This window comes from Lemur catta, chromosome 20 (assembly GCF_020740605.2).
Source record: "Lemur catta isolate mLemCat1 chromosome 20, mLemCat1.pri, whole genome shotgun sequence".
NCBI classification, from domain to species: domain Eukaryota; kingdom Metazoa; phylum Chordata; class Mammalia; order Primates; family Lemuridae; genus Lemur; species Lemur catta.
In genome coordinates, this window is record NC_059147.1 from 31,057,776 (window position 1) to 31,070,863 (window position 13,088).

The 13,088-nt window shown below is 43.4% G+C and overlaps 1 long non-coding RNA gene across 1 annotated transcript in view; it reads left to right on the forward strand.

Annotated features, from left to right (window-relative positions):
* Positions 1–11,579, forward strand: part of LOC123625314 — a 101,499-nt gene extending 89,920 nt beyond the window's left edge. Inside the window, exons 2-3 of the long non-coding RNA XR_006730456.1 lie at positions 8,474–8,545; positions 11,556–11,579. This is a non-coding gene — a long non-coding RNA (uncharacterized LOC123625314). The remainder of the gene's footprint in view (positions 1–8,473; positions 8,546–11,555) is intronic.
* The last annotated feature ends 1,509 nt before the right edge of the window (positions 11,580–13,088 follow it).

Genomic DNA, 13,088 nt, shown 5'->3' on the forward strand with positions numbered 1-13,088 from the left:
GCCCTTCCACACATTTCAGTTTATAAACGAGAAACTGAACCAAGACTGAAAATCAGGTGCTCTGATTCTTAATCCAGTGGAGCTTGGCAGGCGAGCAAGGACTGAGCTTCCCATGCATCTCAGCAAGTCTCAGAGACCCACTGATACAAGATTGTCGCAAGAAGCAGAGTTGGCACTTTAGACTCAACTCTCAGGCCAGAGGTTGAGGTTCAAAGGAGCTGCTGGGCTGAGATCACTTTAAATAGGGTGTCCCTAGGAGACAAAGGCCCAGAAAGTTTCAGAGAGTCTCTGTTTTGCTGCCTGGAAAAATATCCCTGGCCTTGATATCATCGTCCCTGCCTGAAGTTATTTCCAAGTCCTCCCCTTTGTCCCTTCTAAGAGCCCTTTCCCAGGACCCTCGTCTTTGCTGTCGTAGTGAGCTGCTGACGTTCTTGTTTTACGCCTCCATGTGGCCCTGGTAGAGCTGTCAATCATGGTGTCTGGCCTCCTTCTCACACAGCTGGGCCAAGAATGGTGTCACATCCCTGGACGCAGTGATTTGTCCAAGGGGTGGATGCACAGAATCCAGGCCAATTGGGGGCCTCCCATGGAATCTTCTAGCTGGAGGTGGAAAGCTAGTTTTTCTTAGTTTCAAATCATTAAGGGTTTATATCTGGAGTTGCTAGGAGCTATTTTCTCTGGCATGTGGAGAGAACTTTTCTGATGTAAAAGATAGTGTTATTAAAATAGAGATACAGTGAAAATGAGCTGGAGAGAGAGAGAAAGAGAAGTGAGAGAAAGAGAAAGAAGATGAGAGGAGAGGGGATAGAGAGAGGAAAGGAGAGGCATTTTCTGGGTCTTCAGTGGGTTTCACTTCCTATCCTGGGTTTTGGTTCCTGGAACTCTGCCTTCCACTCTGTGAGCTACTTCAGTAACCTCTCCATCCAAGAAAACCAACAATTCCCTTCTTGCTGAAGACAATTTGAGTTGAGTCTCTGTCACTTGCAACCCAAAGGGTCCTGACTATCCATCAGGGTACTGCAGGCATTGTTGGATGTCAGGATTTGCTTACGAAACCCCTCCTTCTTTCTGTTAGGGCCTTTGCTACCCCAGAGTATACAACATCCTCAGGTACCCTGTAAGCTCTCCTAGGACCCTTCCTGGGCCTCCTCAGGCACACTCTCCATAGAGCTAAGCCTGGACCTAAACCAGTAAAGTGGAAATAAAGACATGCCTAACTCTGAATCAATGTAAAAAGTTAATTCACTTCTTAAAATAAATGAAAAGCTATGGCAGGTCACAGGAAGGAGTGATCACTATGGGTGGGGTCTGGAGCGGCTCCGTGGGCACTGCAGATGGGTGGAGAGGTGGGATTTGGACAATGGACTAGAAGGAAAGTATGTGAACTCACTGCTGGATGTGGTAGCTCCAGGAGGAGGAGGCCCAGACAATCACAACAGAAGCCCAGAGTTGCACAGTGCTGTGGGGAGGCCCAAACAAGGTGCTGGAGTAACCCATCCTTTCATGGCTGTGCCTTCCACCTAGGCCATCTGGTAGTCCACTTTCAGCTCCAGTGCTAATGCCTGGCTGGAGGAGGGCTTTACACATTTGTGTCTTAATGGTAAGCAGCTGCCTTTCATCCTTAACCCAAGGGACTAGCTACGTAAGTAGTTTTAGGCATGGGGAGATGGGTGGGCTTGCTGACTTGGGAATCTAGGAGACTTATCGCCACCGCTGTGCACAGGGCTCAAGGCAGGGTGCTCCTTCCACACCAACACGAGTGCTGCCTCTGTGGCTGTGCTTGGCTGGGTGGGGGCACAGCGGCACTGCTTGCTGAAGAAGGTAGTTGGCAGCGTGCCTGCCTTCCTGGAAGCCTGTGTGCCACCTGCTGCAGGAACCTTCCCTTTGCCCTTTCCTCCAATTGGAATTTTCCATGGAAAGATGGGATCATGGCTTTCTGCCATTGGTACCACTTCTTGGTACCAATTCAGTGGGCTCAGATGGGTCAGCTTGCCATGAGATAAGGAAGAGAACTGTGTTTTTAGGTAGTTCTGGAAAGGAAAGATTCAACCTGTACATTGTGTGTCTCCCCAGAAAGCTTTTCTCTGTATAATAATTTGATCCAGGTAGATCATTTTACCAACATCTCTTGAAACTAAACCATCCTGAACAAACAGAGATTTGAGGTTCTTTGTTATTCTTTTTCTTCTTCTTTTCTTTCTTCTTCTTCTTTTTTTAAAATCTCTGCTACTCCTAGAGTTTCAACAAGATAATCAAATCAGTTTTAAAATAACTTGAATAATTCAACCCTCTTTCTTCAGTCCAGACTAAAAACTGCAGCAAATAGGAACCCATCATTGTCCTCTGCCCTGTCTACATTGCTGTGTCCTGGGAACTGGTTACTGTATGTCCTTGCCTGAAAAGCATTGAGACACTCACAGGTGTTAAATGTAAAGGGAGAGCCTCTGAAACTCAGCAGAAGGGTCAGCTCCTCTAGAAAACCTTTCTGCCATGCCAGCCTTCCCTTTCTTCTTGTTCAGAGTCAAGTACAGTGATAATGATGGTAGATACAATCAATTGACAGCCTGTTATGTTCCAGGAGGTCTATATACCTCATCTTGTTGGAATCCCCACAAAGGCCCCATGATGCAGGAGTAATAATAATGATAATGATGATAATAGCAATAATGATGATGATGATGATGATAAAACCAGAGGTAGATATATATGATGATGATAAAACCAGAGGTAGATATATTACAAAACTAAGAAAGCTTACGTTTTCAGTTTCAGGGTCCCTCACTAGCATAGTCCCTATTCAAAGACCTGGAAGGGGCCCTAACATTGTGTTTACATGGTCATGTGTTTTGTAAAGTTTGCAACAGAAACATCTTTTCACTACAGTCAGTTACGACTGCTGTCTCTTTTCATGCCAGCTTCTCCTCTGTCATCATCCCCTTATTAAGTGGCTTTGTAGTAGCTATGGGCATCTTTAGGGCCTGCCTAGAAGGAAGTTGAGCTGGGGATGCATTACTTTAGGTTTAGTGGATACACTTATGTGGCATTCAGTCACTTCATAATCTAGTTAAATTGTGGCATCTAGGGATACTGTCCTACTGTCCTCTGAGCTAAGTCACCCAGTGTAAAGAACCAAGAACATCAACAAGTGATTTGACCTTTCAAAGTGTGTTGAAAATTAGTCACCTCATGAGAAAACCTGAAATGCCCTGAACTCTTAGTTCATACATAGAAAAGACTTATTAGAGGTTTTTCCATATTTGACCACAGTCCTAAAAATGGACATATCAGTATAAATAGTGAATTGTAAAACTGAAAGAAATTTTTATGAACTATGAAAAATAAAAAAGCAAATTTGGTCAACTATGCTAGAGAAAAGACTGAATTTTCTAGTCCCTTGATAAAAGATATCACAAAATTATTGCTGTATGAGGGGATGATTGAAAAGTGTGAAAAATGTAGGAAAAAGTATTATAAAGGTGTGTCAAGCAGTTAATTAACAAGTGTTACATTCTAGATTTTGCAATGCTTTTGGCATCTGTCAGCGTTTAAAAATTTTGTAATGTGTTGTGATCTCTTCTCATTTTAAGTGAATGAGCATTTTTATATCTAAGTTTGCATTCATTAATTGTACATTCTTTTTAAAAATTATTTATTTATTTATTTACTTTGGAGAAAGGGTCTTGCTCTGTCACCTAGGCTGGAGTGCTGTGAGGTGATCTTAGCTCACTGTAGCCTCAAACTCCTGGGCTCAAGTGATCCTCCTGGCTCAGCCTCCCGAGTAGCTGCAGGCATGTACCATCATGCCTGGCTAATTTTTTATATATTTTTTTTTTGTAGAGATGAGGTCTCACTATGTTGCCCAGGCCAGGTCTCCAACTCCTGGCCTCCAGTGATCCTCCCACCTCAACCTCCCAAAGCACTGGGATTACAGGCATGAGCCACTGTGCCTAGCCTGCATTCTTTCTATTAAAGAGGGTCCCTAGAATGGCATCAGGCCCCACACATCCTGGACCTAGCCCTGGAGAAAACTCAGGAAAGTCACAGGTATGGGATTTCTCTCTCTTGTCTTTAGCCAAGCATCTGGCAAAATCAGCAGGTACTCTTTGTTCCTCAAATGTGTTTTATCTCATATCAATGATGAGAAAGTGAATATTAAGGCTTCCTGGTCATTTAATATCCATTGCTGCTATTGGCAGCAATGGATATTAAATTTCATTAGTTCTGGAAAAGTCTTTTGGGGGGGGATAGGAGGAATTATAATTTGCTTGCTTCAGTTTCCCTCCAGTTGCTTGTTTTTCTGGGATGAAGGTCAGGTGCTGGCCAGAACCGTGCCATGCCTGGAAGGAGCAGAGTACACCACCTTCCCTGGCTGGCCTCATGGACTCAGTGGGAGAACAACATCCTCCTTCACAGGTCATTAACTGGGGAAGCACTTTGGACCCTTTGGGAAGGAAGATAGAGCATCCTATGTTCTCACGGATTTGTCTACCAATGTAAACATTACAAATGGCCTTACAAGTACAGAAGTTCTTTCACATAGAACATACATTTAAAGGGAAATAGAATGACTTATCCAAAATTGTTCTCCTCTATTGCCAGTCACTGAAAATCCTCATATTAGAGGATTTCTTGGTTTTCAAGCAAACTCTTTTAAAAAACACGAATGCCTCTAAGAGAGGTCTGTTCTGGCATTATGAGATGGAATAATTCTCTATAAGGTTGGCCAAGGTGTCCCTCAGCTAAATGGTCCTCTTCCCCCAGTTCAGAGAAAAGATGAAGTTGACAGGTAGAAATTTTAGCTTTCCCCTGATAGATTTCTTTAACAGGTTTTGTAGTAGCAGATAGTCAAACATGAAGAAACCTGGAACTGGGAATTTTCACCTGCTTTTCCCCATCACCTCTTTGTGATACTCTACCCAGTTGTAATCATAGTTCTCCAGCAACTATGAGAAAGGTGAGGTTTCTTATCATTCCTGTCTCCCCCTACTTCCAGGTCCACGTCACTAGTCAATAAGTGGTCCTTTTCTTATTTTTATGACTAAAGGCATACATGACTATAGGTAGTCAGGCTGAACCATTTGGAATTATAAGCACACATCAAATTAATATCCAGAACCCTCCAAATGGGTGAATTTAAGATGGGCAGACCCTCATAACTAAATGTTTTCATAATCAAGTGGGCCTACTTAGGTGAAGGACACATCATATAGGATTGCCATGTGTGTGAAGAAGTCCTTTTCCTCTCCACAGGAGATATCATAAAGTGACTAAGAGTGTAGACTCTTAATCGTATAGTAAGTCATTTTACTTGCTACTGTTTTTCCTAAGAAAATTATCGTTCTGTGCCTGAGTTTTCTTATCCATGAAATAGATGTAGTAATACTTCACTAATCAACTGCTGGTTTGCTCCCAGGGTCATTCCTGTACTTCCTCTGCTCTCTTCTGTATCATAGGGGAACTTGTTTCCCAGGATCCTTTGGCTTCTGGCCCCCATGCAGGTGTGGCGGATAGGAGGCCTTGACAGAATATATGCGGGCAGGAAGAAGCTAGAAGGCAGGGTATTCCTCCCTCCTTCTCTCTTTGCTTTCTGTGGTGTGCTGGTAGTAGTCTTCTTTATGGCTCCAGTGCCCACCAAGCAGTCCCTCCCTCCCTCCATGGTCTCAGTTCCTACATGCAGTCCTCATGATAGTTCTACCTCCTGTCAATTGGTCCTAACTTTTGGGCACTGAAACACGACCTCCTCCCATTGTCTCTGCAGCCCCAGGCTTGATAGCACCTTCTTGTTTTTGCTACTCTCTGAGCTACCTCACAGCCCTGTTTGGCTTCTCAGCTCTTCTGTCACATGTATAACTAATTCCCCAAATTCAATTCCTTCTATTTGAAAGACATAGAGTGGTTTTCATTTTCCTGGCTGGACCCTGATTGTTACAGATACCAAACCTACAGGGCTGCTGGGAGGATTAAGTGAGTTAAGATATATAATTGTCTAGTATATGTCCTGGAACACCGCTATAAATGGTAGCTATCAACATATCAACATCTCAGCAATAATTCTGAGAGTACAATGCATGGATTAATATTATTTGTTCTTTTAGTCTTAATGGTTAAAACATGACATCGCTTAAAGCATAGAAATCTGAAATGGACACATTTGCCAGGAAAGACTACTGAGTGTCTCTAGCTCATGTGCAGTCTCCAGTTTCCATAGAAACCAAGCAAAGAAAATTTGCTAAAGGAAGCCTAAAAAATAAGTAGATTCAAGTCTGTATGATTATGTCTTAAACCCTTTTATTACACAGCAGACTGTTACTACTATTATCTTATTGTCTCTTTAATATCTTTTTGCTTATAAGATGCAATAGACCCAGATTCTCTTTCTATGCAGAGGATGACCTAAGGTATAGGATTTCTTTGTCACCACACATTCCATATCACATACCCAATAGCAGTGCTTCCAAGGCTACTTTTATTGTGTTTATCTGCCAAATTGCCGGATAAACCCAGCTCTTGTCATTCTGTGGCTATTCAGAAGTTTTTTGTTGTCTGCTGTTAAGATATAGGAACAAAGAGCCAAAAATATTAGTTTAAGCAAAATCCTAGAGTGAGAGGGACTGACTGAAATCCCAATGAACATCCTGCAGTAGGACCTCAGCTGGAATGGAAATATTGAATTCTCTTGCATGGGGGTGGAGGGGAGGGAGGGATTCTTGGATCATTTGGTTACAGCCCAACTCCTTGGAATCCTTCATTAGCCATCAGAATTTGTGGCAGAAACAAGTGCAACAGCTTTGAGTCAGACCTGCCAGAATTTGAATCAATAACCAGGCAATCTTGCTTCAATTTCCAAGCAATTTTAAATCTTTTTCTTTAAAATGCCTTTGAGATGGGAGGAACTGAGAGGATGGGAGGACAATGTAAGCATCTAGAATACCAAGGTGAACTTAACTACTTTTCTGTGCAAAAAAAGGGTTGCAGGTGTCCCCTAGAGGTATCCTTAGGATGCTGGGGAGGATAGGCTGCCCCTAGCACAGTCAGCACAATCCCCTGCATAATGGCCTCCCTTGAATGGCTGAATATTGCTGAGTACATACTTAGCTCAGCTGGTTAGCGCACAGAGAAAACAAAAACAGGCATGGGAGATAAGTCCCCTTGAAGGCTTGTGATTGGGTTGCAGCATGGTAATGGAGAACAGGATTGCAGAGCAGAAGAAGCCTTAGGCTTGGTGTTGAAAGCTCTGGGGCCATCTTGGTTCTGCCACATGACCCTGAGAAAGTCACTTCATTCATTCATTTATTTTTCACAAAAGTCTTGGGACAGAGAGCTTGTGGCTCAGTGCCAGGCATCAGCAAAATTAGAAAAGCTTGCTTGTGAGTAATCACATAAAGCACACAAAAACACCAGAACACTGGTCAATCAGCATTTATTAAACACCTACTGTGAAACCAGTATTACTATAATAACGGCATTGTGAAAACAACCCAGAGAACCTTTCCGTATGGGCTGGCTATGGAAGTGGATGAGAGGGAGCTAATGTCTCCCTAATGGCAGTAGAGAGAACCCAGGTCAGAACCATAACATCAGTGCCTCCTACATGGCCTCTCCAAGTCCCCACTTGGCAGAGCCCCTCTTGGCCATCTCTGATTATTCTTCTAAGTGTGACTCTTCCACCCGTGACTTCTGTGGCTAGAGACAAGAGTGTTTTAAGAATCTGGAGTTCTTAAAAGCATCTAGCACTTTTGCCATGCTTCTGCCTCCTACCAGGAGCCCAAAAGTCAAATACTATCTCGCTGTATTTTCGTTTTTTGAATAAAGGCAAGTCTTCACCTTATGGTTGAGTTAAAGAGCACAGAATTGCACACAGGGCGCATAGGGATGAAGGGTGCCATCAGTCAGTTCTTGGTTGCCATGGCATCCAGATGACCACTTATATCATTCCAGGGAGAGGCATCCTGAAGGGGGTAAGATCACTCTCAAATGTACTATCACTTATCCTCCTTCATTGCAAAGTTCTTTACAATTGCCAGTGAGCTAATCCTCCCAACAGGCTTGATGAGGTGGATCAATACTATTATCCTCTTTAGAACTCAATATTATCCACTTTAGGGCTCATTATCTTATCAGCCAATTACACCATCATTAAAGTCTCATTAGTGTCCTCTCTCAGCAATACCCCATATTGTGACTGTGCGTCTGTGTTACCTGTGAAACACTGGACCTGCTCTTGCAAGAGAGGCCAGAGCTAGGGTAGGTGGTACAAGAGACATTGTGGGGCTGAATATCATCAACTTTCAGGGTTACTCAAATGCGAGGACTCTGAGCAACAGGTGCTGGGAAGCTATCCAGAGAATAGCCCACTTACCGGCCCACTCACTGAGTAACCTCAGGAAAGTCACTTCATTCTAGGACTTTGTGTATCTGTAGATGGGGATCATCCTAATTTCTGTATCTCCTTCTTCCCTTTTCTCTTTTACAGAGTTGTTGGGATAAAATGAGACCATAACTGTGAATGTCCTTTGGAAGGAAATGCAGTAGAGAAATGCAAGAGGTAATAATGATGGTGTGTATCAAAGCAATGATACAACCCAGCTTTGTTCTTTGCAAATATTTGCACCCCATGTCCAAACAAATGGGCTCAATAGTCTGTTCAGCAGGCTGGTCTTGATAAGATGCAAGTCTGTCCTGTCTTATGTGAAGAAATTAAGACTTGCTTGTAGTTACCCAATGAAGCAACTGGCAAGGTCTAGAGGGCAGAATGGAGGGTCTCTTGTAAGGTGGCCAACTTGTCCCAGTTTTCCTGGGGCTTTCCTGGAAAACCAAGATGGACTGAGTAGGTCCAGGAAAATAGTAGCAGCTTTCTCAGGCTTGGTTCACTGAAGGGTTGACCAGAAGATTCTTGGTCAACGTCTAGTAGACGACACCTGGATGTTGGAATATCTGGTGGTAACTGAGCCCGTCTTCCCATCACCAAGACCATTCTGGGACCTTTTCCTTTTCAGGAAGATGCTGAGGAGAGAATTTTGTAGCCTCTGTGAGGAGACTTCCTGAGGAATGAGAGGGTCAGGAAGTTAACCTTCAGCAACAACCTACTTTCCTCAAGTTGTCAGTCTCTGCTTTCAAATATCTACCTCTGTGCCCTGTCCCCACCCAGCAGCCTTGCCATACCTTCACTAGCTCTAAAAATCTACCTGGGCAACACACATGTAGTTATGTAATTATGTTCTCTTGCTAGCAAAGTTCAGGTACCTTTTCAGAAGAAAAATAAATATTTAGGGTCTTAACCACATTGCCAATTTGAGCATGTGTGCCATTATTAATGCCCTCTGTATTTATTCTGAAGTTTCCATATGTATATGGCTTAGTTGACAGTCATGTGAACATTTGAGAGTCTGCAAAATTCCCAAGCGGAAATTTTAGATTCAATACCTGTATTGCAGATGGAGAGACCTTAGGGACAATAAATATGCTCCCTCCCCCAGTACAAAGTCCAATGTGGCACTTCCTCTGCGAAGCAAAACAAGCTCCCCATTTTTCTTAGATGAACAAGGAACATGGATTTAACTAAGTAAAGATGAAATTCTTGTATGAATGAGGGGTGGGGAGAGGGCAAAAGGGGTCCTCTTTGGCTCTCAGTCCCTGGGCCTTGGCATTGCCATCCCTCTCCAACCTCCATCCTGGAAGTGAGCTTCAGGGTCTCTAGCAGAGTTCATGAACCCCAACATCAAAGCCCTCCTGAGGCTGGCTGGGTAAGGGTGTCTGGGCAGTTCAAGACACAAGCCCTAAGTGCATGGCAAAGGCACTCGGGCAATACTGGGGGAAAGAATTGAATGCGTCTGAGGATTCCATGACACATGATAACAGGGGGTCAGGACGGTAACTCAAGCTCCTTGTTCGAATGAGAGTTCTCCATTCCTAGTGAGTAGATGGGGTACAGGAGTACAAAGGGTACATCCCTTTGTACAAGAGAACTGGCCAGAGTTAGGTGGGGAATCAGGACCCTGCCAGATGGGTTCTCTTTCTCCTAGGGCTGAGACTTTTACCCTTTCTGTGCCATGAACCTTTTGGCAGTTTGGTGAGACCTATGGACCCCTTCTCAGAATAATGTTTTTAAATGCCCAAAGCAAAATACATTGGATCACAATTATATTGAAATATAGCTATCAAAAAATTTTAAAACCATACAAATGTGTGATGTAGTAATACATGTGTTTCTTTTTAAATGCTTTAAAATGACCAGGTAAAATGACGGGTCTAATAATTACTCTAATTTTGAAATAATGATGATTATAAGTGATATTTTAAGATATGTAACAGTGACAATATGTTATGAAACTATCTTTGAATTCTATTGGTGACAAAGTCATGAGTACTGTGAATACCACTCTGGTTTATTGCCTTCATTCATAACTGAAGAAAATGCTAACTTTCAGTTACAGCAGAGGTTGGCAAACTTTTTTCTGTAAAGGGCCAGATAGTAAATATTTGAGGCTTTGTGAGCCATATGGTCTCTGATGGCAACTATTCAACTCTGCTGATGTAGCATGAAAGCAGCCACAGATAATATGTAAATGAATGAGCATGGCTGTGTTCCCATAAAACTTTATTTATGGACAGTGAAAGTTGAATTTCATGTAAGTTTTACAAGTCATGAAATATTATTATTCTTTTGATTGTGTTTTCTGACCATTTGAAAATGAAAAAAACATTCATAGCTCACAGGCTATGAAAAAATAGGTAGTGAGCCAGATTTGGCCTGTGGGGCATAGCGTGCTGACCCATGAATTAGAGGGTAGTGAGAATATAGACGCAACCTTTGTTTACCATCCAGGTCTGTAGACCCCAGGTTAAGAACTACCATCCTAGAGGAGACTGGGGAACTTGGGAGACCCCAAAGAGGGAAGCTCAGCAGAAGTCTAGTCTCGTTTTAGGGAATTGGTGGGGGGTAAGGGGATGTGCCATGCTGGAGGCTTCCAGAATCCCCACACCTGCCCTGTAAGGGCTGGCTCCCTGTTGGGTAACATAGATGCAAGTTCCCACTGAATGATGGGTGAAGGCCATTGAAACACCTATTACTGTGGCCCAAACCAGTGCTTTAGGAAATGGCAGTTCTCCAGTGCCCAGCATAGAGTCTGGTACACAGTAGGTGCTCAAACACTGTGTGCTAAATGAATGACTGAAGCCATCCAAGGGCTGCAGGTGGGATCAGCAGGAGATGTGGCTTCAGGAGGTATGGGAGACAAAGGCCAGGAAGAGGTTGCTGCTGCTGATTGATAACCTTTTTCCTGGACCAGGGCTATGACCTGCAAGAAAGGGTTCTCCAATTCTAAGTTCTAACCAGACACCCTGTACATCTGTATGGCAAAAACAATGGCATGTTTTTCACCAAACCATTTACTTTCTCCCCTAGACACACAACAATCATTCAGGTAAGATTATATGACAGAATTTTGGCCAATAGAATTATGGGTGGAAGCAACATAGAATACTTGTAGGCTTTGCCCTTAAAACATCTTGTAATTTTCCATTCTCTCTTTTTCCATCTTCCATGTGGCTGAAAGAAGAGGGCTCTACGATACTAGAACTGCACATAGAAAGGGCAGGGATCCCTGAGTGGCCATCTGGAGAAGAGCTGCCTGAGAAGAGTCACCCAACCTTCGCAGACTGTGAGAAATAAACTGTGTGTGAAGTCACTGAAATTATTTTTGTTACAGTCATGGAATCTAGCCTATCCTGAAAATTCTAGCCTATCCTGAAATTTGTTCTCTAGGCCAGCGAGGATGTACACTTCTTATAAAGCTTTCTTAGTCTGGGTTCCCTAGAAACAGACCCTGAGACAAGGATTCGAGTACTCATAGTTGTTTTGAGATGAACAAAACACCAGCAGAAGAGTAGAGGGAGTGAGATGGGTAAGGGAAGGGCCAGGACAGGGTGTGTGTATCAGGCCAGCTACCTCTGCAGGTGAGGAGTTTCATTCCCCTGGGAAGCTCTGAGCCAGGGTAAGTTATCCCATGGATGGGCATTTGATCAGCCGTTTTCTGAAGGCTGTTTGGAGTGGGAGTTTAATCCCCCAGCACTAGAGGCTGATGGTGCCTTGGGATAAAGCAGCTGGGGAGAGATGCAGATACTGGCAGTTGGAAGTGGGCTTGCGCACACTGAAGTGGTAATGTCTGAAGGATGTCAGTGGGGGACCAACAGCATCTGCCACATAGTGGCCTCCCTTTGTAAGCTTTTCTGTTTTTTGTATCAAATTTGTACATTACCTGTGACAACGCAGGGCTTCACAGTTTTGTTTTTACTCAGTTGGGTGCTCGGCTACTGATAAGCAAACTCACCACAGAAATAGGAGAGAAACAGCTTGGGTGCAGTCATGGAAAGGGTACTAACGAGAAGTAGAATATGTTCAAAGGATTACCCAGCTTTTTTCTGTGCCTTTGGGCCTCGCATCCCTTCTTTTTGAGCCTCAATTTCCCCATATGTAAAATTCAGAGGGCTTGAGGGATGACCTCTAAGTCCTCTTCCAACTCTAAAACTACAACTCTAAAATCGCCCAACTGTAATGCTGTACCAGATGCACCTGTTAGCAAAGGCTCCCTCAATCGCTTGGGATGGGAAGGGAGCACATGATCAGAGAGAGAGAGAGAGAGAGGATGCACACTTAAGAAACTCTCCAGGGACTAGTTAGGCAATTATAATCACCTCAACTGAGATTCATCCCGAGCATTAGCTGAATTTTTTGAGTCCACCAGACTGGGGTCATAACCTTGATGGACGCTCTAAATATGTCATGGACTCCAAGGCATAGTATTGATGGAGGCTACAAATATATCATATTGATTTTAATCCCTGTTCAAGGGACTTGATGTCTATTTAGTTTGTGGGCTAAAATATTGTACTCAGGTAGCTTCAGGAGGAGATAGGAAACCCTGGAATGGGAGTCCGAGATCTGACTGAGTCCTTGCTTGACCACGTGCTTGACCTTGGGCTATTTTTTAGTTCCATTGAGCTCCAGTTACCTAATCTACAAAATGATGGGCTGAGACTATATGTTCTCTAAGTTCCAGCTGAACTCTAACATTCTGAAATTTTTTGAT